This window comes from Alligator sinensis, unplaced genomic scaffold (genome assembly GCF_000455745.1).
Source record: "Alligator sinensis unplaced genomic scaffold, ASM45574v1 scaffold787_1, whole genome shotgun sequence".
NCBI classification, from domain to species: domain Eukaryota; kingdom Metazoa; phylum Chordata; order Crocodylia; family Alligatoridae; genus Alligator; species Alligator sinensis.
In genome coordinates, this window is record NW_005841911.1 from 3,650,759 (window position 1) to 3,677,504 (window position 26,746).

The 26,746-nt window shown below is 41.5% G+C and overlaps 1 protein-coding gene across 4 annotated transcripts in view; it reads right to left on the minus strand.

The window, feature by feature from the left end:
- Positions 1–26,746, minus strand: part of MECOM (MDS1 and EVI1 complex locus) — a 505,030-nt gene that overhangs the window by 403,326 nt on the left and 74,958 nt on the right. The gene's annotated exons all lie outside the window — the stretch shown is intronic.

Here is a 26,746-nt window from a genome sequence, read left to right on the forward strand (position 1 = left end):
TTCCATGTCCTTTGAAACAATAGCACCCTCAGTGTACACACCCAACAACTGAAAATCAGTTGCAATGAATAACCTTAACTACGACCTTCCAATACTACCTGACTTAATGATTTAGACCCTATTCAGCAAAGCACTTCACAATCTGCTTAAATTTAAATGAGTAAAGTTCTTTACTACCTGTTTTCAAATTATCTCAGTATTCCTGCTTGTACATGATACAACGAGAGAATAAAGCTGAATGCATACTTTTATTTTCTCAAAACCACAAACTTTTGCCATACATACAAACTTTGCTCCAATACCCTTGTGTAAATGTGGGATCATACCGCTAAAATCAGTTGCATTAATCTACGCTTATGCTGATGTAAGAATAGATATGGCCCATTCCTTATTATACAACCCCTCTTTCCTCTTTTTTTTTTTTAGCCTTCCTCCCCATAATACAGACATCCTTATAACAGGAACAGGAAGGGCGCTCCATCTTAAACTCTACAGCAAAAATGACAGACAGTTACAGTTTTTGATATTTTTTCTTTCACAACTAATAAAAATGGAGCATTTCACTCAATGTGAAATCAAGGTTCTGTCTTAAAAGAATAATACAGGAATGTTTGTCTAGCTATAAAAACAATCACTGTTTTCCCAGACATAGAGTCAAAGCATTTACTTTAACAGGTTTGTTTATATATATATAACATATATATATATGGTTTTTAAGAGTTACCAGTTTTATATTATTTTTTTACTGAGTTTTTTTCCCCTAAATGCCTTAAATGCTGCAGCTGTTAAGCATTTATTTCTGGTGCACATACTGATGAGTAAAAATTTTAAAGAACTCTTTGCGCAGGTCTACACAAGATGTTTAGTACAGAGCTGACTATTAGTTATGCAGTAAAGTGTCAGTATCTAAACATATGGTGTTTTAGGCCAGAGTAAACTAATAAACTTTGTCACAGGATAGCACTGCCCAATACACGTACTATCCCATGGCAGAGTAATTTATTCTGCTGCAATGCACGTGTAGATGTCGACTAGGGCATAAGGGTGCTACAGCGCACGGCTACCTGCAAGCTATCCATGTACTGTAGCACCCTAGTGCCCCAGCCAGCCCCTCCACAGCACACTGAGCCGGGCTGACCCCCTGCCAGCCAGGGCGATGCCACCTGAGCTCAACATGCAGCGGTCCTGGGCGCATGTGTAAATGCTGTGCCCCAGGGCAATAAACTGGCACATTCTATGCCAGAGTTTATTGCATCAAACTAACTTCACGTGTAGACAAGCCCTGTGAGTTACAGGTTTTCAGCCATATGTATCATACTAAACCAGGGGTTTTCAACCAGGGGTACTTGGCAGCAGGCACTTCCGCCACCCCCACCCCCACCCCCAGGCACTGATTCGCTGGGGGAACCACCCCCCCCCTCATTGACTGGCAACTGGGGGACCTCTCCTGCCACCCCCTGCTCATCTGGCCACCAAGGGACTCCTGCCTTCTCAACCAGCCACCAGGAGTACACTGACCCAAAAAGGTTGAAAACCCCAGTGCTAAAGATTAACAGGGTTGCAAAGGGTTAATCCTGGAGCTGGTTAACGCATTTTTTACTTAATGTGTTTTCATCCATGTCATTTTGTTGAAGCCAAATGTTTTGCAGAAACGTATCAATTCCGATGAAGTTTTCAATGGAAAAGTTTCTAACATCATTTCTGACCCAAGAGAGACTTGAAATGAAAGTGGTCTGAAAAGTTAACATTTTGACACAATTCTGTTGTGCAAAACATGTTGAAAGGTTTTTTATTGTTGTTTCAGTGGAGATCAGAATATCAAAACCTTGAGAGTCGTCAGGAAACTCCACACTCCAGCCAGCTGTAGATAACAAGACATAATGCTGCAGTGATTCATTCACTGATGGTACCATAACATTTATCCCTGGATTGCAAAATGGACTAAACTAAGGAATTTATTCTCCCACTAAAAATACAGGTTGCCATTGCAGAAATTGGTATGCAACATCTTAATTAGTATCAGCAAATGACACCCAAATTTTACACACTGCTGGCACATCTATGAGACCTAAACTTCTAATAGATGTCAGTAAATTATATGCTGTAACCTCTCTGCATTTCTGGTTTGGCTCTATTGTCCATCAACCATGATTTACTGTTTCATTTTTCTAAGCGTTCCAAGCCCTCTTTCTTCGTTTTTTATGACAAAAGCAAAATGGACCAAAAGTGACTTGAACAAACAGGAGGAGAAAGCAACAGCTCTGTGTCAGTGAAATGCGTGACAGACATCTTAGCTGCTTTAAAGGAGGAGGAGCGGGTTGTGGCCTCACAGAGGCTGAAAAATCCCATGGATCATGAATATCTATAGGGAAAGCAGAGGACAGCCATGAACACAACCAAGACGATCTGCCACTCTGCACTCTATCGCCCTTTGAATCCCCTACCTGCCTCAGCCTCCCTATTGGTTGCTCACATATGCCTGTACCTTACCTCCTTCTAGTTGGCTGTATTTTAAAAGGAAGCACTAATTGACAAAATTAAGGCAGGGAACATGATATAGTAGATCCCTCATTTTTCAGCCCATGTGTTCACCCTATCTGCATGTCACATGAAAGAAATGAACTCATATCCCAAATGTAATGGCTGGAGGATGGGTCACAAGTTATTTTTATTTTTCATCAGCGTGTAAATTTAGTAAGTTGAACATGAAACTCTCTTCTTAGTCATGAGCCAGGGAGTGGTGTCTTATAAGCAGCAAAAAAATACCAGGCTTCCCCTCCACCTCTCTCTCTCTCTCTCTCTCTCTCTCTCCAATAAGGAGGGCCTTCATCCTTTTGTGAACCTCCTTTTGAATTCCCATCTCTTTCCTCTCCTTCACAGCGTGCTCATCTGAAAATATCTCTCTCTCTTCCAATAGCTCCTTCTTGCTACCTTCTTGCTCTAAGACAACACTCATGCAGGGATGGTTCTCAGTCAGATGGGGACAGTGTGTTCAGACAGGGTGGAGAGGAAGGAAGTTCTGTATGAAGAAGCCAGCTGCTACCCATTCGGAAGGAAGATTGTATTCATGAACTGGGTTTGAAATATTGAAATCACAAGCGACTCAGAGGTACAGTATGTTGCAGAGGACATGATAACATAGCAGAAATGCAGCCCTGGAATTATCGCTAGAGGATGACATTGGAGATAAGAAAGTATAGCATTACAGGGCTGTGTTAGCATAGTAGGAAATCGATTCCGGCAGACAAGCTAAATTTATTTACTTTATTGATTTTAAATTTTACATGAACTGCAATATAAGTAAATCTTTCATGGTAATTCTAAATCTTGAAACATACTGTAAATAACTAAAAAAATGTCCAGTGTTCAGAACAACCATTTCTCTGTACTGAAAGTGCATTATTCTTAAAGCCCAGGACAACATTTTTTGTAATGAATATCTTAAATCTACCTTAGCAGTCAGTGTTGATTTTTTTTGTTAAAGTAAGAGTTTTTTCAGTGTTCCTGGTGATTCAATGCAATACAGTGTTTTAAGGCAAAATAAAAAAGAATAATTAAAATGGTCTTACTGTGTTACATGAATGCAACTGAGTTTGTACCTTCGTGAACAAGTGGCCAGTGGTAAAAGCAGCTGGATTTTAACAAATACAGGTAAATTTTGATACAGAATAATAAACCCAGTAGCTGAAAATATTGAAATTATATGCAGCTGAGATAAATCTGAACACCAGAGCACTTGGATCATCACTAGATGTCAAGGGGAAATGGGTGATGGGAAAACAGTGGGCCAGTTATTCACGTGACTAGTTCCAGTTAAGAACAGAATAATGAGGCCAGCAGGAACCACATCCTCACTGACTTGCAAAGATTTCACTTTGTGGCATCTACTAAAATAAACTAGCAAAATCCACCCTCACCGGCTAATCACTTACCAAAAATGCTTAAAGATCTCTGACAGCATTATCACTTTCAACAACTAAGTAAGTATTTACACCTTCAAGCAACACCCAAACCTTACTGCTACTGAATCCAGTAACAATACTCCCATTTCACTCAACTGGGGCTAGGATCATACTATACCAAATAAGATTGAAAATGTCATATGAGGTGTAAAGAATATTTCTGTTTTCACTGATACTCAGACTGAATAAAATCTGCCCGCAGATTCATGAGCCACAGGCCAAATTCCAAAGTGACAGAAGTGACAGCAAGTCACAAACTGATAAATGAGGCAGAGGCAGAGAGGGTGAAGGGTGCACTTGGACCAGAAAGGACCATGGACAACAGAGTGTAAGATAATTTGGCTTTCTTTTACCTTCTCGATAATTCCAACTTACTGCCATGAACCTCGCACCACCCTGATATCTCTTAACTGGGTAGAACCCATCTTCCTTTCAGAATTCCCACAACGGCGCTTGCAGAACAACCATCTCCATACTTTACAGACAAAACCCCAGAAATGACTTGAGCTTATTCCAACCAACTGAGCCGAAAGAGAAAAATTTTTGTCTTCACTATTAACAGTTAACTCACTGGTGGATCATCTTACAGAAACCCCAGACAGGGCAGAACTTGAATGAAATGTCTTCCAAATTATGAAATATCCTCTTTGCTTAATTGATTCATATAAGCCATTGTGACAACGCAGCATCTGCATTATCTCTAAAAAGAATAAAAATAATTATGAATGAAAAGGTTTGCCCCCAAACTTGCATAACACAAACAACACAGCAATGCTGAATAAAAGAGTAAACCTGTGAAGTCCTTTTTTTTAAAACGGATCCACATTACCTGTACCTTTTGATTTCATTATTTTTGATGCTATTAATCTGGATATATGATTTCAACAGTGAAGAGATGGAATTTGTCATCAACAAAAGGAAAACATTATTTTTAAAGGAGTGAAAGATTAATGTTCCACTATGGACTACTTAAGCCCTCTACAGCAACAGCACTATAATATTAATCCAACTTTGATGGGTTTTGCATACGGCTCATAATTAAACATTTTCTTTTCAATACTTTATAGAATCCCCATATGTTTTTAATGGCATCATTTTGATGTTTTTCTTAATAATTCTGGCAGGCTGTTTTTAAAGCTTCAAGCTTTATTTTTTGTTCCTAATATCTTCTTCTACAGTGGTTGTATTGTGCCAAAGCTGAATGAAGGTTTTGGAAAACTATAGTTATGATGTGTATTGCTTTCTTTCCTTACATTCTGGGGAGGCACTAGGCACAGGAGCAGCCTGCACTCTCAGTGTATATGCGTGCTGTTATTAGCAATTTTAGCAGCCTTCGAATTTTTGGGTGGGTCTGCAAAGGAGTTATTCATCCTGCACATACATAAGCCATTCCTGGCAGATATGATCACACCCGTATGCACACGGCTGGCCTGTAGATTTGGGAAGGAGGGTTAGCAACAGCGTTCTCTGGGGTGCCAACACAAATCTGCAAAAAGCATGAAAGTTCCCAGCATCATTTGAATGTCATTTTCTCAAACAAAACTCCCCTTTAAATAAGCTAAAATGCCTCCACTCCCTCCCCAAACTGTATTCACATGCATGTTTTCTATGTCAAACAGAAGCAGTTGGATAAAGAAAACACCAGTGCCTTTCAGTATTTAGTTAGGCAGCTAGTGTGCTATGGCCACTGCTTGTTCTACTGTTCATAACTGCCTCACGGTTCCTTTGTGCCCTGTCTGTTTGTCCCATCTACCAGTTGTGTCTCATGTTCAAGTTAGATTTTAAGTCCTTTGGACCATAGACTGCCTCCTGATTGCAGGTTTGCCTAGCACAAATGGGACCCTGACTTCTAGGTGCTACTGTATACTAATAAATAATAATAAAAAATACTCAGTTTCAACACCAAAACTACAGTCTCTTAAGACTTGCAAAGAATCTGCACTCCTTTCACACATACACGCACATGCACAAACACAATTCCTCGTAAACACTAAATGAAATTAATTTATTTCTCTATTTTCATCAAAATTTTCTGTGGGCTAAGAAAAAAATGTAGCCAATATGCTACATTACAGCATCCTTAAAATTAGCTTGTTCATTGGATATTAAACACATACATATGTGACACTTTTTTGTTGCCCCCAAGAGATTAAAACTGAAAAGTTTGGTGAGTAATAAACATTAACTAAAATCAATACAACGAATGTAATATTTGGTATTTTATATAGTCTGTGACAATGTCAATGATGCATAAAGTCCTGATTACTCTCCATTATAAAGTCTCTTTGTTTATATTTTCCCCATTGGGTGTTTCCTATTAAATACTATAATAAACTCTCTTTAAACTGAAGACAGAAGTCATGAATTTCTTGCTACTAGAAGCTTACTCAGGCCAGCGTAACACACACCTTTCTCTATTTTCTAATTTTGGTTTGAATCTCTAGGACCCATTAAGTGCCTTAAAAATATAATGGTCTTCTGGTCTCAGGACAGACAGATATGAACCACAAACCTGAAATGTTTCATCTTTTGGCGCCTTTCCGTATGTTCCCTGCTGTGATCTAACTTGTTGAAGGATCAGAATCACTTCAATTCCAAGCAATATAAATGGAGTGATCAAAAACATTTAATTAGTCAGGGTCAGCAAATCTGAAGGAACTAATAGTAACAGACAGAAATAACCCTTCCTCCCACTCTCATTTTCATTAACTCTTATAAAACAGAGAACTATTTAATGCTAAAAAACAGCCTATAGCAGAAAAGAACCCGCACTCTTCCCGCCGGCCTCTTCACATTTATTTGATGCTAAAGCAGAATTGTTTAAAAGGTTTTATATTGACAAATAATTCAGACCCTAGCCATACGCCTGTCTTTGACTGAATATTTGAACACAGATCCAGGTTTCCAAAATACACCATAAAAAAGGATTTTCACACATTATTTCTGTATTTCTCATCCTGAAAGTTGATGATTTGGACAATCAGAATGGAAATAGTAACATAAACGGTTTCCTTATGTTATTTCCCCCATTTAACTTCATGTTATTTACAGGTGTTCAAAATGTGAGTTTCACTGTAAAAACCATAAGGGTTTTTGTTATAATATGGTACAAAGCCAAACAGGTTTCTAGAATAGAAACAATCAGGGCCAAATTCTGCTCTCAGACTTCCATGTCACTTCAGTAGAATTACTCCTGATTTATGCTGGTAGAAGTGAGGTACATCAGAGCCTGCATTTTAAACAGCACCTTAGATCCAGTGGTGAGAGGGGAAAATGGGGCACCAAAAAGCAGTTTATGGTACCAGCAAGTCATGTTTCCATGTTTTAATGAAAAGAGCAGTGAGATAGTTGCAGGAATGAAAAACAAAATTCATGTAGCCAAAGTATAAGCCACCAGGACTAAGGGAAGTTACTGAGCCCTCTGGTATAGACTTTTAGTCTAACCTGCAGAGACTGAACCAATTTGCAAGTGGATAGACATTCACTTTTGGTTTGGGAATGCAGGTACATGCCTGCAGTGGCTCAGGCTAGAAGCTGGGAGGCGCTACAGCGATCCCTCCTTTCCCTTCCACAGGGAAGTTGAGCTGAGTGGGGAGCATGGCCAGGCCCCAGTAGGCCTGAGTATAACTGAGGAGGGTTTAAACCCCCATCTTGGCCTGCAGGGTTCAGAGGGTTGGGGAAGAGGAAGCATGGCCAGACAGGGGCATGGCCAGACACCTGTGATGGGGGAAACACCCTGACAGCCAGGAGCAATCTGCTGCCCAGCCTCAAAGGGGGACTCTTCTCCCTCCTCCTCCTCACTCTCCCCCGCCACCACAGGGCAAGGAGTGGGACTCTGTGTGGTGCTGCCCAGCTGCAGAGGGGGACTCTTTCCACTCCTCTTCCTCCCCCCACTGCCACCATAGAGTAAGGAGGGGAGCTCCCTCCAGCACCGCACAGAGCCCCCCTCCCCACCCTGCAAAGGAGGGGGGAGGAGGGGAGCTGTTCCACCCTGGAAGCAGTCCCTCGGTAGGGGGGAATGGATTAACCCCCTCCCTGCCCCCTTAGCCTTAATGGGGCCATGCCAGGGGGACTGCAGCCCCTGCCAGTGGGACAGGGAAGGGAGGTGGGGAATAAACCCCCTCCATGCTTGTGCTCCCTGGGGCACCCTGACAGAGGCCGCTGCCCCTCCCCCTCCCCTTGCTGCTCCAGTGGCGGGGGTGCGGGCATGGCCAGACGCCATCTCCGCATGGGCCCCTTAAGGTTTTCATAGAGTCATAGACATTAGGGCTGGAAGGGACCTCAGAAGATCATCGAGTCCAGCCCACCGCCCGAAGGGCAGGAAGTCAGCTGGGGTCATAGGATCCCGGCAAGATAAGCATCCAATTTTCTCTTGAAGGTGTTCAATGTGGGTGCTTGAACCACCTCCGATGGCAGGCTATTCCAGACCTTGGGGGCTCGGACAGTAAAGAAATTCTTCCTCATGTCCAGCTAGAAACAGACTTGCAGTAGTTTATAACCATTCGACCTCGTCATCCCTTGGGGCGCTCTGGTGAACAAACATTCCCCCAGATATTGGTGGTCACCCCTGATAAACTTATAGGTGGCCATCAGATCACCCCTGAGCCTGCACTCTTCCAGGCTAAAGAGCCCCATAGCTCTCAGCCTGTCATCATAAGGTCTGTTTTCCTGACCTCTGATCATGCGCATGGCTCTTCTCTGTACTCTCTCAAGCTTCTCCACATCCTTTTTGAATTGTGGGGCCCAAAACTGGACACAGTACTCCAGCTGCGGCCTCACTAAGGCCGAGTACAAGGGGAGAATGATATCCCGGGATTTGCTTGAAAAGCATCTATGGATGCAAGCCAGTGTTTTGGTCGCTTTACTAGCCGCCGCATCGCATTGCAGGCTCATGTTCATCTTGTGGGCCATGATGACCCCCAAGCCTCTTTCTTTTGTAGTGCTAGCCAATGTAGCACTGCCAAGCCTATAAGGATGCTGTTTTTCCTCCCAAGGTGGAGAACCTTGCATTTCTCAGTGTTAAACACCATCAGGCTCTCGTCCGCCCACTTGCTGACCCTGTCCAGGTCAGCCTGGATCGCCCTCTTGTCTTCAGGTGTGGATGCTTTGCCCCAAATGTTGGTGTCATTGGCGAACTTGGGCAGTCTGCTTCAGACTCCAGTGTCCACATCATTAATGAAGATGTTGAACAATATGGGTCCAAGGACAGAGCCTTGGGGGACCCCACTGGTCACAAGGCACCATGACGATTGACTTCTGTCAAGTACAACCCTCTGGGTCCGACCACGGAGCCAATTTCTCAGCCAGCGGATTGCAGTAGACCCAAGGTCACAATTGGCCGGTTTCACCAAGAGGTGATCATGGGATACCAGATCGAAGGCTTTTTTGAAGTCAAGATATATGACCTCAATCTCTTCTCCCTTGTCCAGGTGATATGTCACCTGGTCATAAAAGGAAATGAGATTGGTCAAGCAAGACCTACCCACAACAAACCTGTGCTGGCTATCCCTCAGGATGTTGGCATTGGCCAGTCCATTAAGGATGGCCTCTTTAATAAACTTTTCTAAGACCTTCCCCCCAAGATAGAGGTTAGGCTGATGGGCCTATAGTTTGCCGGATCCACTTTCCTCCCTTTCTTGAAGATAGGCACCACGTTGGCCTTCTTCCAGTCTTCGGGCACTACACCAGAGTACCAGGAGTTCTCAAAGATCCATGCCAGAGGCTGGGCTATGATGCTTTCCAACTCCTTGAGTACCCTGGGGTGTAGATTGTCAGGGCCAGCTGACTTGAAGGTATCCAGCCTCTCAAGGTGTTTCTTCACAAGGCCAGCATTGATGGAGGGCAGGGGATATCCCTCACCCAGACCTCCCTGTCCTGTAGTGAGCATGGGTGTCCCATGGGACTGATGAAAGACTGACGCAAAGTACCCATTTAATAGGTTGGCTTTTTCCTGGGCATCGGTTATCAGCTGCCCCATCTGGTTTAGCAGGGGTCCAATGTTGCCCTTGCTTTTCCTCCGGCTCCCCACATGTCTGAAAGATAAAGGGGGCAGGAAGGAGATTAATTCCTCTCTGCCCCTGGGGACCACAGCTGGGGTCTGCCAGCCCCAGCCACTGCCTTTGCTGCTCACCCACAGACAGGCAGACCCCGATTGCAGGGGTAGGGGGAGAGGAAAGAGGGAAGAATTAACCCCCTCCCTGCCCACTTTGCCTTAATGGGGCCATGCCGGGATGTGACTGGCCACGTCCCCCGCCCCTGCTTGGGCTAGAGAGCAGAGGGGCAGGGCCAGCCCTGCTCTCTGGAGCAGAGAGCACAGTTCAGCCCAGGGCTGCAGAGCATGCTGAGATGCTGGAGGACTCTGGTTTAACTTAAACCAGGAAGGGGTCTGGGACAGAAGTTCCATAAACCAGTTTGACCCAAATCATTTAAGTCTGATATTATATTCAACCAGGTTTATCCTAAACCAGTTTCGGCCATTTTTAAACTGGTTTATGTGCACAGAACTTATAGTCTGTTACAGGCTTAAACCAGTTTCTATGCACTTAAACTCATTAATGTGTAACTTCTGTCCGTAGCTTAACTCTGGAGATATCAACAGCTGTAACAAAGACAGCAAAATATGCATCAGGGTGATTCCTAATGTATTTAGAAAACAACACAATCCAGAAGGTAGAGATTCTAACCAAGATTTGTCTGGGTCTACTAAATAACAGAGGGAAAAAATATCAGCAAGCTTTGGAAGCAATAATGACAATGTATCCACATCCTTCTATGCATCCATCCATAATTATCTCCATATATATTTATTAGGACTGTGCGAAGCTTTGATCCCTGATTCGATTTGGTGGAAATTCATCCCAATTAGGTGGCCAAATCTCTGAATCCGAATTGAACCAGGAGACCCTTTAATCTCTCCAAATCAAATCAGAACCCTCCAAATAGATTCAGAGAGATTCAGAAAGATTTGGCGATTCGGACATAGACACATATTTAAATGTTTTTTCTACATACCTCAAAGTACCAGGCAGCTCGTGAATGCTATGATGCTGGGGTGGATGGAGCATCCCACAGGAGCGCAGGGGGCTCCCCAGTGCACTCGGCAGAAGACCTGGAAGTGGACCAGAAGCACTTCCTGGTCCGCCAGGGTGTGCGCTGGGGGGCCCCCACATCCCTCCCAGCTCAGCAACTGGTGCCTCCTGGGTCTGGGGGGGCACCCAGGGTCCCCCTGCAGCTGATTGCATGCTCCCCAGTAGACCAGAAGTACTTCTGGTCCACTTCTGGGTTCACCACCAAGCAAGTGGGGGGCCCCTCTGCACTCCTGTGGGATGCTCCATCCACCCCAGCATCGCTCATGAGCCACGCCTGGTACCTCGAGGTATGTAGAAAAAACATTTAAAGCTGTGTCTATCGCCAGATCATTGATTCTCTGAATCAGCATCAAATCTTCAGATTTGGCTGAATCAAATCGGGGACAGTGATCTGAATCAATTAATCGAATCACTGTCCCTGATTTGGGTCAAATCCAAATCCGAATCGAATACACGTATTTATTTAAATAGGGGTTTCGCACACCCCTATTTATTTATACATACAGGGCCACTACAATCGCTCATAAAGAGATGCAGGCTTTTTCCAAGATGCCAATGACTTTATTTCATGAGCTCATGACATCACAGTCACAGAGTTAGTGCACAGATTAAGTGCACAGAGTTTCAACCAGTAATACATGTACTTGTTGCTTTAAAGAAGCTTCCTTCAACATGCTAGAAGTAAATATGACCCGATCAGCTGAGAGAAAGAAATTACAATAATTAGGAACTGTTTAAGAATGACCAGAAAGCTATAATCCTGTGATTAAGAAGGCCTCACTGGATAAAGAGCAATGCTACTTAAAACGAAAGCAAAGGTAGATATAAAAATAATGTATCAAATGAGAAAAGGGGAAACTGATAGCAATGAACATACATTTGACATAGAAATTCAAATAAAAAAGGATAAGGGAAGTAAAAGGACACAAGAATTCTATGGACAACAGAGTGAAGAACATAAAGTATATTAGAGAAACAAGGAATCCTCATAATGGTATTGGTAGCATTATCAATAACAATGCTAAAAGGCAAAAATGTTCAGTATATATTTCTGTTCTGTATTTGGGAAATTCCAAGTGATGTATTCCTATTATGCAATGATAAATATTTTCAGTTCTATCAGTAAACCACAAGGATATCATACAGCAGCTACCAAAAATATTTTAAATCAGCATATGTGAAAAACTTGCATGCATGAGTTTTAAAAGAGCTGGCTAAGGGACTTTTTGGATCATTAATATGGATCTTTTATAAGTCATGGAACAGTGGAGAAGTTCCAGAGAACTGAAAGTTAATGTTGTTCAAATATTTTAAAAGGGTAAATGGATTATTATAGACCTGTCACTCTGAAACTGATCCCAGAAAAAAATGTTACAGTTGATACAGGATTAAATTCTTTAAGAATTAAAGGGGGGTAATAAAATTAATTCTAATCAACCTGGTTTTATGGAATATAGATTCTGTCAAAATTAAGACTTTTTTATGAGGTCACAAGTTTGGCTGAAAAAAGGTAATAATGTTTATTTAATGTCCTTAGAAGTCTGTTAGGCATATAACTGAGCACAATTTATAAGCCTGTGTGACCCTCACAATGCTTTCAGATACCTTTTCTAGTACTTAAGTGATTACGTATCCATCTAATAATGATATCAATTAGATTTTATTCAAACTCTAAGATGGTATAAACATGGCACACATTAGGTGAATTAAAAGCTGGGAAATGGATGTCTCTTATGCAACTTTAAATAAAGAATCATCATCCAGTCAGTGTGTTTTAGTGGGGTGCAATAAGGATCAGTTTTGGCCCTACACTATGTAATGACATGAGAAAAACATAAATTCATTATTGATGAAGTTTGCAGATGACAAAATTATTGAGAAATTGTTAAATAATGAAGAGGGGCAAGTCAGTGATACAAAACAGTATGGATTCCTTGACAAACTGGAGGCAAGCAAAAAATAAGTGTTTCGGTACAGTCAGATGTAAATTCATACAAATAGGATCAAAAACTGCAGACCATACTTATGGGATGGGGAACTCTCTTAGGAAGCAGTTGCTCTGGTAGACAAGCAGCTGGACATGAGCTTCCAATACAATACTAAGCCACATGCCTAGTTCATTTCTTGGATACATAAACAAGGGAAGATCAAGTAAAGGGATTATATTACCTCTGTATTTGACATTTGTCTGACAACTACTAGAACACGGCATCCAGTTTTGATGTCTACAATTCCAGGACAATGCTGAAATAGTGGAGAGTTCAGAAAGAACCACAAGAATGAGTAACAAATTGGAAATATGCACCTTTATAGTGAAAACCTCAATGAACTCAGTTTATTTAGGTTACTGGAGAGGTAGTTAAAGAATGATTTGAGCACCCTATAATACCTACATGGGGTACATAAATCTGATAACAGAGGGCTCTTCCATGTAGTATGTAATCTTATCACAATGGCAGGAGCTTGAAGCTTTCCAAAAATTATATCAGAAATTAGGGGAAATTTTTTAACTGCAAAGGTAATAAACCTTTGAACTAATTTACCAAGGGTTCTGATGGATTCTCTCTTTCTGAAAAAAAATTTCAATTAAGATTGTATATTTTTTGTAAAAGGGCATTCTGGTTCAAGCAGGAATCAATTTATGGAAGTTCCATGGCTTGTGTTATGCAGAAGGTCAGACTAAATGAACACTGGTCCTTCCTGGCCTTACAATCTATCAATCTGTGTAAATGCCTACAAAGCTACCAGATCTTTTATCCAGTGTCTAAAAGAGAATAGGCTATAGATGTAGCTTTATTAGTAAGTGATTATATATCTGTCTGATAATGGAAGCAACTTTCTTTGTCTGATTGAGACCTGGTATCATAGCTGTGATTTATCATTTTTATAACACTCTCTTCCCTCAGGCTTCAGGTCACGGTGGTGGCATTGCAGCAATTTATAGTCGAGGCTGTGCAATGGAAACGTAACCCCTTTCTGATTTTTCTTATTTTAAACACCTGGCTCTTCTTGGTTTTGCTCTAGCATCTGTCATCTCAAAGGCTATTTGCCATTCCCTGAATCATAGCAGTCATACCAGTTTATTTGCATGTGGCCTATTAAAATATTTTTGGGAATTTTTATTCTTCTGTTTTCATGCAGATTTATAGGGCATGTATATGTGGGTACATTTAAGTCTCTGTTGATCATCTTTGCCCATAGCTCTTCTATGCACAAGTGTGATCCTTCGCCACAGTCTCCAGAATCCTGAAGGATTTGTGCCACTGCACGAGTCACGTAATAGCATTCAAACACTTGAGCTGAAGTTAACTCTACTGCAGTCCTATATTTAGGGTGTTTACTAGGCCTTTTTTTCAGGAGAGCTCATCCAATGGTAAACTAAATAGGTACATTATTTCTGTTTGGGAAATAGTAAACCAGGATGGGTAGAGAGAGCCCGAGTGACACACTGAGTTGGTTTAGAGTTGTGCGCATGTGAGTACAAAGGCTGCTCTGACGCACTGTAATTATGCACATTGGAGTAGACTCAGGTAACTGAGTCTGTTGGAGCATGGCAATTACCATGCTCCAGCTGCCTCCCACGTCTCGTGTATCAGCATCCCTGTCCTTTAAAATGGCGGGGACACTTGAACTAAAGCTTGTCTAATAAGCTTTAGTTCAAGTGTCCCTACCACCATTTTGAAGCACAGGGACACTGATACACAAGACGCTGCAGCACTTTAATTAGAGCAGCTTTTGGAGCCGCTGCAATTAAAGCACTGCCCCTCCCCCCGTAAGCCCAGAGCACACGTAAAAGTACCTTAAGACTAAGACTGGCGCTTAAACGAATGTCACCAGAGGTGTAACAAGGCAGCTGGGCACCCAGAGCAGCTGAGACACACGGAGGCAACAGCAACTTCCAGCTGCCTCTGTGTCACCAGTGCAGTCCTATTGCTCCTCTCCTCTCCTCTCCAATTCAGCACTCGCAACTGCTGTCTCACCTTAGTTATACTAGTGAATGTCACTCTTGTCAAAGTGCTGCTGTGCTGCTGTATCCCTGACGGCCCAGGGAATATGAGACGAGCAACTTGTGTTAGGCAATACCTTTATTTTCTTGAAAGAGATAGTAGACAAGTTTTGGGGCACAAAACACCACTTCTTCAGGTCTGGGAGAGGAGCAGAGAAAGCCTAAACTAAAGGATTATTAAAATGTGTTCAAAAACCACATCCCAAACACTCACGAGACTGGCTTAGCCATAATAACATTTTTAACACCAATATGATCTCTATTCTAGTTATTTGCCTTCTGATTTTTGAGTTTGTTGTGTTTACATTTTCCAGTTTTTTTCTCTTCTTATGAAGGCTGGAAACATACTATTTTTTAAGGAGGAGCAAGATTAGCACCTAATCATAAAATGGCAGCAGATGGGGCTGGACAAACAGTGCCAACTGTTGGAAAAGTCCCCATCACAGCTCTGCTAAAGCAACCGTCTTCTGTGGTTGGGCTCCACAGACTGGACCCATGTTTTAAAGCTTCCTTTGGTCTAGGTCGGCTCCCACACTGTCCCTCTGGTCTCTCAGACCCACTTTCTGCATCCAGACTCCACCCAGTTCTCTTTTCACCAAAATGTAATTTTGCCGTCCAACTACCCCGTGCTTCAAGAACAAGAGCAAGCACTGGCCCCCAAGTCACTGCAGTGTCTCAAGCCCACCATTCCTCAGAGGTCCAACCTATGGGTGCTGTGGCTTACACACTTACCTGTCTAGAAATACACAGTAGTTAAAGTTCATAAACTGGCTTTCCAAAGAGGAATCTAAGCAATTAGACTTTACTTTAGACTGCACAGGAGACGTAGATATCCAAACAGAACAATAAAGTGCCTACATGCCCTTCCTTGCCACCATTTCCTCACCACTTTGAAGCACTCAAAAGTGCACTTTTGAAGCACGTTGAAGGTTTTGGTCAGTTCCCGAAGACATCCTGAATTCTCCCCCTTCTCCTCCTGCAGCCTTACCTTCTGTATACCACCAGTTGAAATGTAGTTGGGCTTATGGCTGTAGACCCCTATGTGGTTAGATAGGAATTAGGTGTCCATGACACCTAAAAGTTGGAGTTAGGACCCTAAGTCCCACTGGGGATCTAGCTCTATGTGATTTACAAAGGTCAGTGAGTTTGGGATGGAGCTAGAGACTGAACCCAAATCCCCTGAGTGTCATAGCTATCTTTGCGCGAAACCTGAAGAAAGCATCCCTTTGTGTTGTTGGAGACAAGCTTAATGTATTGGCAAATCATTTTGAGCATATATTTTATTGTTGAGCAATTACTTGTAAATGTAGCCAAAAAATCTTTATTCATTTAGGGTTCAGTGTGGTCAGAAGCAAAGAAAACTGATCTGTTGAAAAAACAAACCAACCAACCAATAAAAAAATCTGTGCATATCTTAATTGTTTGGATAATCTGGTTTTGTTTCCTACATTCAGCCATAGTAGCTTTTTGCCCACTTTATGATATATGTAGAGATGACTGGAACTAAATAAATAAATATGTAAATCCAATCAATATACAATTTACATTAGATATACCACCTTTCTTCTGGATTACACAGCCTGATTTGTCTCTGTGTAATTAGTTCCATCAGGTTCCACTTGTGTACCACGGAAAAATGAGTTGTATCAGGATAAAAACAGAGTTGCCCAATGATAATTCAGGTCCATCATTGTTACCTGTTGTCTCCCTCAGGTTTCTGGCTTTGCTCCTTTTTGGCTTGGTTATATGACTAGCTTAGCTGTACAATTTAGTTATAAGAAGCTGCTCCTGCTACTAAAACAGTCATGTGTTTCACAATTCAGATGCTTCTGCACCATATCATCATCTCAAAGACATGAACAAGGGATAACCCCAAATTGCTTCAGTCTCAGGACACAATACCATTTCTGCTGAAATCAGTGGGAATTTTTCTATGAGCTTCAATGCAAGTAGGATTGAGGTCCTAGGCTGCAATTCAGGAAAGCATTAAGTTCCCACTTAACTTTAAATCCATCCCTGGAAATTTTTTTAAGCAGGTTAGACAGACCTGTTCCAATGCTTGACTACCCCCATAATCATAAAGTTTTTAGCTTTCATGAGCTTTTGTCATTTCTTGGAAACAGCATCTTCCACTTGTGATTTAATTGACACTTGTCATTTAACACTTTTCATTTAACACTTGTCATTTAATTGATTTTCATTGCTGTATCATCCTGCCTCATCTGTCCTTAAAGACTATGTAAGGTATTCTCTTATGCTCCTCCATCCCTTTCATATATTTGAATGGTGACACTGGCTATCTTAATTACCCATAGCAGTAAGGAGGTAGGTATTATCATCGCCACTTTCAAAGAGGCAGAAACTGTGCTATATTCAGGTTTGGAGCCTCACACAGGGTCCCAGACGAAGAGCTGGGAATGAAATACAGCCCTGTGATTGGGCACACAATCATCCTTTCTCCCCTCTCATGTGTTAAGTTTAAAATAGAGCGTGTTCAATCTAGAAAAGTTGCTAAAATCTAATCTGTCTTGTCCTTCACGTGTACAAAGATGTTCATATACTAACTAGTGCCCCTCTGTGTTGATTACTATAATGCCTTGTTTACTGGACCACCAAATCATTCATAAGCATGAACACATGGTCCAGCGCTCTGCTACCACAGTTCTGTACCAGATTAGTCTGCATTCAAACTATATGCCCTGTTTTAAATCAATTGTACTGGCATCCAGTCAAACGGAACTATTTGTTTTTAAGATGGTTTCACTTTGGCTCCAGCTACATAATTAACCAGAAAAACCTCCACCAAGCCTAGAGTACTTTATGTTTATTTGGCAGTAGCCTGTTAGGGATCCCTTGTACTACATTAAACAGTCCACAACAACATGTCCTTGGAGAAGAGATTAATCTCCTATTAAGTGAAATTCTGTCTTATAAGAAGCTACAGTATATCTAGCAGCACTTGGTGTTTTGAAGAATAGAATAGAATAGAATAGAATAGAATGGGTGGATACAAAGCTGGCTGGATTGTCAGGCTCAGTGGGTAGTAATCAATGATTCGATGTCTAGCTGGCAGCCAGTATCAAGCGGAGTACCCCAGGCGTCGGTCCTGGGGCTGATTTTGTTCAATATCTACCTTAACAATCTGGAAGATGGGATGGATTGCACCCTTGGCAAGTTTGTGGACAACACCAAACTGGAGGGCTGTAGTAAATATGCTGGAGGGTAGAGCTGGGATTCAGAGTGACCTAGACAAATTGGAGGACTGGGCCAAAAGAAATCTCATGAGGTTCAACAAGGAAAAGTGCAAAGTCCTGCACTTACAATGGAAGAATCCCATGAGTTGCTACAGCCTGGGGACTGACTGACTAAGCAGCAGCTCTGCAGAAAAAGACCTGGGGGTTACAGCGGGCAATAAGATGGATATGAGTCAGTAGTGTGCCTTTGTTGCCAAGAAGGCTAGCACTATACTGGGTTGCATTAGTAGGAGCATTGCCAGAAGATCAAGGGAAGAAATTATTCTGCTCTATAGTGCACTGTTGAGGCCACATCTGGAAAACTTTTGTGTTCAATTTTGGGGGGGCCCCACTATTACAAAGGATGTGGACAAGTTGAAGAGAACCCAAGGAAGGGCAACAAAAATGGTTGGGGCACATCAGGGGGAGGCTGTGGGTCATATCAGGGGAGGCTGTCCACATATCAGGGGAGGCTGTGGGAACTGATTTTATTTAGTCTGCAGAAGATAGCAGTGTACTCTTTAACTACCTGAAGGGTGGCTGCAAAGAGGATGAAGCTGGACTGTTCTCAGTGGTGGCAGATGTCAGAACAAGGAGCAATGGTCTCAAGTTGCAGCAAGGGAGATTTAGGTTGGATATTAGGAAAAACTCCCTCACTAGAAAGGTGGTAAAGTACAGGAACAGGTTACCTAGAAAGGTGGTAGAATCTCCATGGTAGGAGTTTTTGAAGGCCTGGCTCAACAAAGCCCTAGATGGAATGATCTAATTGGGGCTGGTCCTGCTGTGAGCAGGGGGTTGGACTAAATGACCTCCTGAAGTCCCATCCAACCCAAATTGTATATGATTCTAAGACCTATGTTCAGCTCACCCCAGTATCTACATATGGATATATGTAAAATAATTTGCAAAAATAGGTTTTTATATAACAGGCAGTATTACATCATAGGAAAGGATCTTAAAACAAATTTTGACCAAATAGTAGTAAATACGGTAACAGACTGTAATGCATCCATTGTAAAGAATTTCCACTGGAGACCATGGAAATCTTACATTCATTGAGGTGTGCTGGACTGGAGATGCACTGAAAAACGTCCAAACGGTAAAATATTAGAAATACTATTTTGAAATATTTACCAGTTAAATACTAATGCACCGTTACTGGTTGACCTTTTCACAGCAGTTGTTTCTGTTGTACTTTTGTAAAAGCCGCCAAGAGTTTTTGTTAAAAAAAAAAGGCAGCTTATTTTCAGTCTAGCTACCACCCTTGGCCTATGCAATAACATCATAATGGAAGAATAATCATTGTAAACAATACCCACAGGATTTTGTTGGCTACAGCAGGGGACTGGAGCAGCCAATTTCAGTGCTTTTCTTTACTACATCATTGCATTTTTGTCTGCATGTGGATAAGAAGAGACTCCACTCAAAGCAGGTTGAGGAAAAGTGCTAATTGTTGACACGTTAGCTAATTGTTATGATTATTTCTTAACAGTTTGTGTCTAGGAGTCCAGATTTCATCCATTAAAGTGTGAAGATTCTTTATTGCAACAAGTGCTATGAAAACATTCACACAATGAGGTCCTAATCTTGCGGATCTCTCAACCCAGTGACAGCCTGGCAAGTGTGCTGTCAAAGTACAGACATTCAGAAAAAAAGAAAATCCAACTCCCTCATCCACCCCATATTTCAGACACATGTCATCTGTTGTTATCATTAATGATCTGCTTTTACAAATAGAGTACCACTATGGAAAGCTGAGACCTGGCCAACCAAAATAAACCAAGCAAAACCATAATTGTCTACTGACAATCGGAGCTGCTAGGGATGTAAGATAATGTGGCTGTATATAATCCATAAACGTGTAATGTGCCACACTGCAATGGCTCTGTAAATACTATGGCTTTATACAACATTGAAAAAATCAGACAAAAAAGCTGAGGTTCTTTTGAAACATACCTACGTTCAAGTCCTAAAAATTCCTGGAGTGAAGTCCTGGTATTATTAAAGTCAGTGGCAAAACTCTCACCAACTGAAATAGGAATGAGGTTTCATCCATTATGTTGCTTTAAAAAATACTCTTAATAAAAATAGGGAGGAAGAGGGTTCAGATATGTACAACTACAGAACTAAGATTGTCAAATGTTTACTTTCATTTGTGAACGCTTGCTGCTCTAACTAGTCCTGCAGTTAATTTTCCTTCTAACTAACATATTACAGAATTAGTGCCAAGAAGGGTAAAAAGATTATCCATATCTTTTTCATATTTATGCCATAGTAGCACCTTGAGGCTAGTCTCACTGTGCTAGGTGCTATATGTACATTGTGAAAAGACAGTCCATGTCCCTGTCCAAAATGTTCACCATGGAATGAACATATTCTTCTCTGATTTACACCCATTGACTTGCATGGGATCACTTTACCCAGTAGTTGCTCAGTCTGGCCTATAGTTTGTTTGGCCAGTGCCATAGCAATGAAGGTTGGCACCCTGGGAAAAGCCTGCAGCGGCAGCCCACCCTCGCCCTGCACACAGATCCAGAGGGCAACCCCCCCCATGCTTGCCCGGGACAGCACGCAGCAATGGGAGCCGCCCTTCCCCCATCCCCAGGGCCCCCAAACAAGCTGCTTGCGACTCTGTCCTGCACCCCGCCTGTTGGCACCCTTCACTTTGGTGCCCAGGGTGATCGCCCTGCTCGCCCCCTGCCCCTTGCTACAGCACTGTTTGGCCACACATCAAAGTCAAAGGTCCACTTTGGCTATACCAGTTTCTGTAGCCAACAATCACAATAGGAAGCAATGTGGCATTGCACCCAGAGGTTTTTGACTCCCCAGTCTGAATGGCCAAGAACCTGTTTGTGGCTGGGTCCACCTGGGACAGCCCTTGGCACAGGCTCCAGAGCTGCAGTGAGACACCTTAACAGCTCTGTCAATACCATCTTGAGATCCGGATTAAACACCAAATTCATCCTGACTATACTAGCATCCTGCCCACCTCTAAATTCTCCCAGTCGGTGTCTGAGAAACTGCAGTTACAAACCTCATACTTTTTTTAGTCTAGCACAAGCCATGAATGGCCTTCATTTGGACTGACTTAATCTTTACATCCAAAAGACCTTTTAATATATAGTCCAAAGGTTAAATTGCAAAATAGTCTGCACATCTGTACAAACTAGTAAGATCCCCTTTTTTCCCCTCTATATTTGCCTACATGCTTCTGGACCCTAAGGTCTGGCAGACAGGGGAAACAGGAATACTTGTCCACCTCCTCTCAGCAGGTAAGCCAGAAGTGGGAAAGGGATGGATGAAGTCTTGTCTCACCTTCTCCCACTCAACTGACTAGATTAACTGAAATAGCCCAGAAGAGAATGGCATAGTAGGATGATATAAGATAGCAGTAAATTCTTGCCCCTTTCTCAGTCAAAAGCAAGGAAGTAACAGGGCAACTGCAATTCTGAGGCTAGAAACAAATGTTACATTTGTCCCAGGACAAGTTGTGAGTGTTTTTCCTAGAGCAGAAAAGTCCCAGGATGGGTAAATAACTCTTGGTCAGGATTGTACCTAAAGTCAAGATCTAACCCCAATAAGGGAACTAAGCCTGAAGTCGGATGTGAAGCCAAGGAGATTCTCCTTGTGAAAATGGGTTTATTTACCTGGTAAAGAGTTTACAAAAGCCTTTTGACGTGATTCTTTTCACATCAAATTGCCAAGCAATTTTAACACTGAATTTGTGTCAACTTGCTTAATTAAAGGAATAAATACCAGACATTGCACATGTAGACTTTGCAGACAGGGAAAAAAAACCCTAAGTTATCTAACATACATTGGAGCAAAATAGATTTACAGCACTCAGTGTTGGAAAACAACCAACAATGTGGAAGATGGAAAAAATAATTTGATTTGAATAATTTTACAACTTCTAATCTAAAAGAACATCCAGGCAATTTTTTTAATGTAGCCATAAATACTATAATTTCATGTAGGAATCTGTGACTTCATGATTTCCTTTATAATCTTTCTTTGTATTTCAAACAAAGCTTTGGTGTGGGGTGAATGTTTTCAGGCTTTTCTGACAGACTTCCTAAGAAAAAAATTATACAATTATATAAGAAGAATGGGCGGAATTGGCTAACAAGCCAGTGACTAGGACATGCAGGAGCTAATAATTTCCCATTAGATCCACTGCCTCTAAGATTGCTAATGTATCCCCATGTAAAAAAAAACAAAATCAACCTTCTGAACACAAATCATATACATCCCTTGGGACCCAGAAACAGAAACTTGGCTCTTCAGCTCCAAAAACACAGGCCCCACACTTATCTTCCCTGTGGACCAGTAATCAGCCATCCTCTCTCACCTGTACACTTCATTACTCCAGAAGAGAAACTAATGCTGCCTTCTCCTAGCAGAAATCCCAGAGGAAGGAAGGTAATATTTCCCTCACCTATCCTTCCTGGGGTGAACCCTTCCTTGGCACACAGCTGCCCATGCAGAGAAGTGCAAAACTAACCCACAGCTACAGTAGACTCCTTCCTCACTCTCTCCACCCCTGCAACACATGGATTCATTATGCAGCGGGAATAAATAAAATCAATACAAAGTCGTATTTGAGTGACTGATCAACGTAGTCAGCAAACTATGGGCACAACCCTCATCAAAACCCACCCAAAATGGCAGTGACTGTACTGCAAAGCACAGATCTGTATTTCATGCCAAGAAGAGTCTACACCCTCCTGCAACAGGACATCCAGGGCCTTCCACAGCCTCTCTTTTGAAAGGAGGATGCAGTTCTGAATAATTCAGCCTCACACAATGCTGTGAGGTATGCAAATGCAAGTTTTCATCCATCTTTTACAAATGGGGGGTAACCAAGGCAGTGAGGTTAGGTGACTTTCCCCAGGTTACAAAGAGAGTCTCTGTCAAAGGCAGAAAAAGAGTTCAGGAACTCAACTCCAAATCCTATATTCAGACAGCTCTTTCTCTTCCTGACATATTGCACAGGTTCAAAAGACCCCCCACATGCCAGTGACTCCATTTAATATTCTCAAACTAGAGACACCGTTTAACAAAATCCACCTTCCCAAGCCAGTATGAATTAATATTGAGGTGGGGGTAAAATGGAAGAATACCAGAAAAACAGCCCAGGTTTATGGCTGCTCTTCCATCTTGTATGCATCACACTGTGCCCAGGCACTGCAGAAACCTCCAGCTGGTGTTTCATCCCATCTGTGATACCATACCATACCTAGACATGGTAGGGTAATCCAAGGACAACGTGTCAATCTTCAGTCTGAATTTCCTGACGTTAGTTAGTCTAGGTCATAGTTTTCCCATTACTTAAATACAGACTTTTGTATGTTCATCTGAAATGTCAAGCAGGTGCCAGCCATTGCTGTGGCTCAAATGCTAACAAAAACATCACAATGAGACCACTGCTCCACAGGACGATTGACTAATGCATGAGCCATGACACTATCTGACTCAGGAACAACAAATAAGGTGAATGAGGTAAGAGAGGTCATTCTTCATAGCAATAGTCTCAGGAGAATGGGAGAATCCAAAAATAAGACATTCGTTGACTTGATGCCCTTGAACTGGCAACCAACCTTGCTGAGCAGCAGAGCCAGCATTAGACATCAGTCTAAACTCACAGTTGCTAAGCAGTCCAAGTAAAGAGTGAGAGTTAGTGAGAAAGGGCAAAAGATGCAGCGTGATTTAATGGATTGAGGCCTGGGCAGAGAGCCAGGCACTCCTGAAGTCTAATCCTGACTCCAAGAGCAGTTCACGGTTTGGTTTTGACCAGCACACGTAATCCAAACGTTTTAAATGTGGGTACACAACCATTGCAGCTAAATGAGAAATTCATTTTCAGAAGTGCCAACCAGCCACAAATCCTAATAAGTCAATCTGTCTCAGCATCCTGATCTGTAAAATGGGAACAGTAGCCAGATTCTCAAATGGCTTCAATCGTCCAAGCCATAGATTTAAAAGGAGCCATTCTAGTATATACCATGTTGGGAAATTGGCCCAATGGACTTACCTACCCCACTGATTAATAATGGCTAATAAACATTTAGGTTACCCAGCAAAAGATGAACCAAGGATGATACTTTGCTGAGGATAATGAGACTCTGATAACTATGACTTATTAAAGAAACACTGACTTCAACTTCTGAAAATTAATTAATATTTTTAAATGTTCCTTTTGGATATGCCAACATTTTCCTTGACTTATTTTTAAAAGTTAAATTAAAAAGTATAAAGACTTTTCTGCTTCATGAATGATCTCTCTAACGGTCTTTTCAGCAAGGGAAAATTTAAGTAGAAAAAGAGTTAGAAAAACTGACGTCCATCCACTGGGCTAGTAATCTTACATTGAACTTGTAGCTATATCACAGGCATGGGTTTCTCAAACAGAAGTATGATTTTTGAAATTGATAATGTTCCTTTAACTCAAATGTCATGTCTCCTCACCCCTTGCTGTATTTGTTTGGCTTCAGTCATTGCAGTAATTAAAATAACTATGCAGATTAATTTTAGATCTTTATGAACGGATAATGCTTCTTCCATGATACAAAACATAGTACCAGGAATAGAAAAGAAAATTCCAGCACCCTCTGCTGTCTGTATATAATCTGATTGTCTGTTAATGTGAAGCACCACACCAGCCTGGTTTAAGAAGTTGTACCTGCTTCTACCATAGTTGAATCTAGCAGAAAAAGCAATCAGGTTAGCTTTACTCTGAGAAAGCCTATATGCTGTTCTTACACTCTTGGAAATCTAAAGACCAACATGAAATTACAGGGAACAAGTGTAATATAATGGAGCCAGATATTGTAATCCACTACTGAGCTGAATAATTTTAGCAATTTGCTGCAATCTCTGTGCTCTGCAAGAATTTTTCCCACTCAAAACCACTCCTATATCGGCTCAACTAACTGAATTGCAAGAACTGTATTTTTCCCATAATGAGCCACTGATCTCCAGCTCCCAGGATATGGAGAACAAGACAACTGGACAACATACTTTAAATAGTTGTCATTTCCTGCTCCAGTACCCTTCTAAACCATAATTTGTACTATGAGGTGACCAGTCGAGTTAAAGCAATCTAGCATAAGGAGGCCTGGAGAAAAACCATTCAGACTAATTCATGTCTCAGAGAAGGAGGCAAGGTTTTCATGACACACAGTGGTACATGCCTACACGTTTGAGGTCCAGCTCAGGCACATTTCCATAAGCATCAAATATTGATGTTGTGAACATAAATTATCCGAACCATAAAAGCAGGAAGACAAAACAGGAGGATAACCAAAGTCAGGACTATTTCAGTTATTGAAAAATTATAACTCAAGCATCGTCACACTACTCTGACTGTTAAGGATAAAAGCAAATGCATTTCTGTAACTGTTTGAGCTTGGAAATCAATCGATAGTCAAAGAAATTGCAGAGATAGTCTTAAATCTCACCTGGTATGAAGGAAAGTCATAAACGGGTCCTAGAAGAGCACATTTGAAATAGCAGGTAAAGAAAACGTATATTTTTTAAACAACTAAATTAATACCTTTGTTTATTCCAAGCATGCCAGTAGCAATTTCACTTCAAAAAATGGTGCCATGATTCTACCTGCTATGATTCACCGCTGTGAAGGATTCTGCCACTTGTGACAAAGCAGGAAGTGGATATGAATGGCTTATTTTTCTGCTCCAATAAACTGTGACTAGTCACTTAGTGGATTTTTCTCTGTTACTTATTAATTCTCCATATAAAAATAATTTGAAGCATAAGAAAAAACTAAATGGGCTGGCGATCACAAAACTTATATAGTCTTTTACATTTGTTTCAGAGCACCCATAGCTCACTTCCTACCAGTTGTTTCTCCTCTATATTTTTCCATATTCAAGTACACTGCCGTAACATGGAACTCTACTTCTTCTCCTGTTATTGAAACACAGTAGTATTTAAATGCCTAACCGAGGTCTTGTAAAAAGTTTTTGTACAAGCCTCTTTTGGACAAATTCTGAAATGTTTTGTCAAAACAGGAGTGTATGAAACATATGAAAGTTCATGTTTTTTCTAGCTTAATGAGAATCAGTGTATTTGAGCAACCACTTGGCACATCTGGGATTTGACCCAAACTTAATCTTTATATGAAACATAAAGCAGGCCAGATAGACTGATGGTACATACACTGGGCCTGATTTGTGGGAACACAGACCAGCCACAGCTCCAATTGTTTTCAAATGGAGTTTTGGCTTCTTAGCACCTTTGAAAATCAGGCCACATCATTTTGATTTAATTTTCAAAGTTACCATATCCCATAGTACAAGTGTCCAAAAAGCTCACAGCTGGAGATTCAAAAACAGCAGCATGAACTGTGCCTTTTAACCTCTCTTTCTTTTGCACATATGTCAAAGGCTTATTAGAGCTACCTACATGCAACAAAAAGGAAAAAAATCCTTAGAA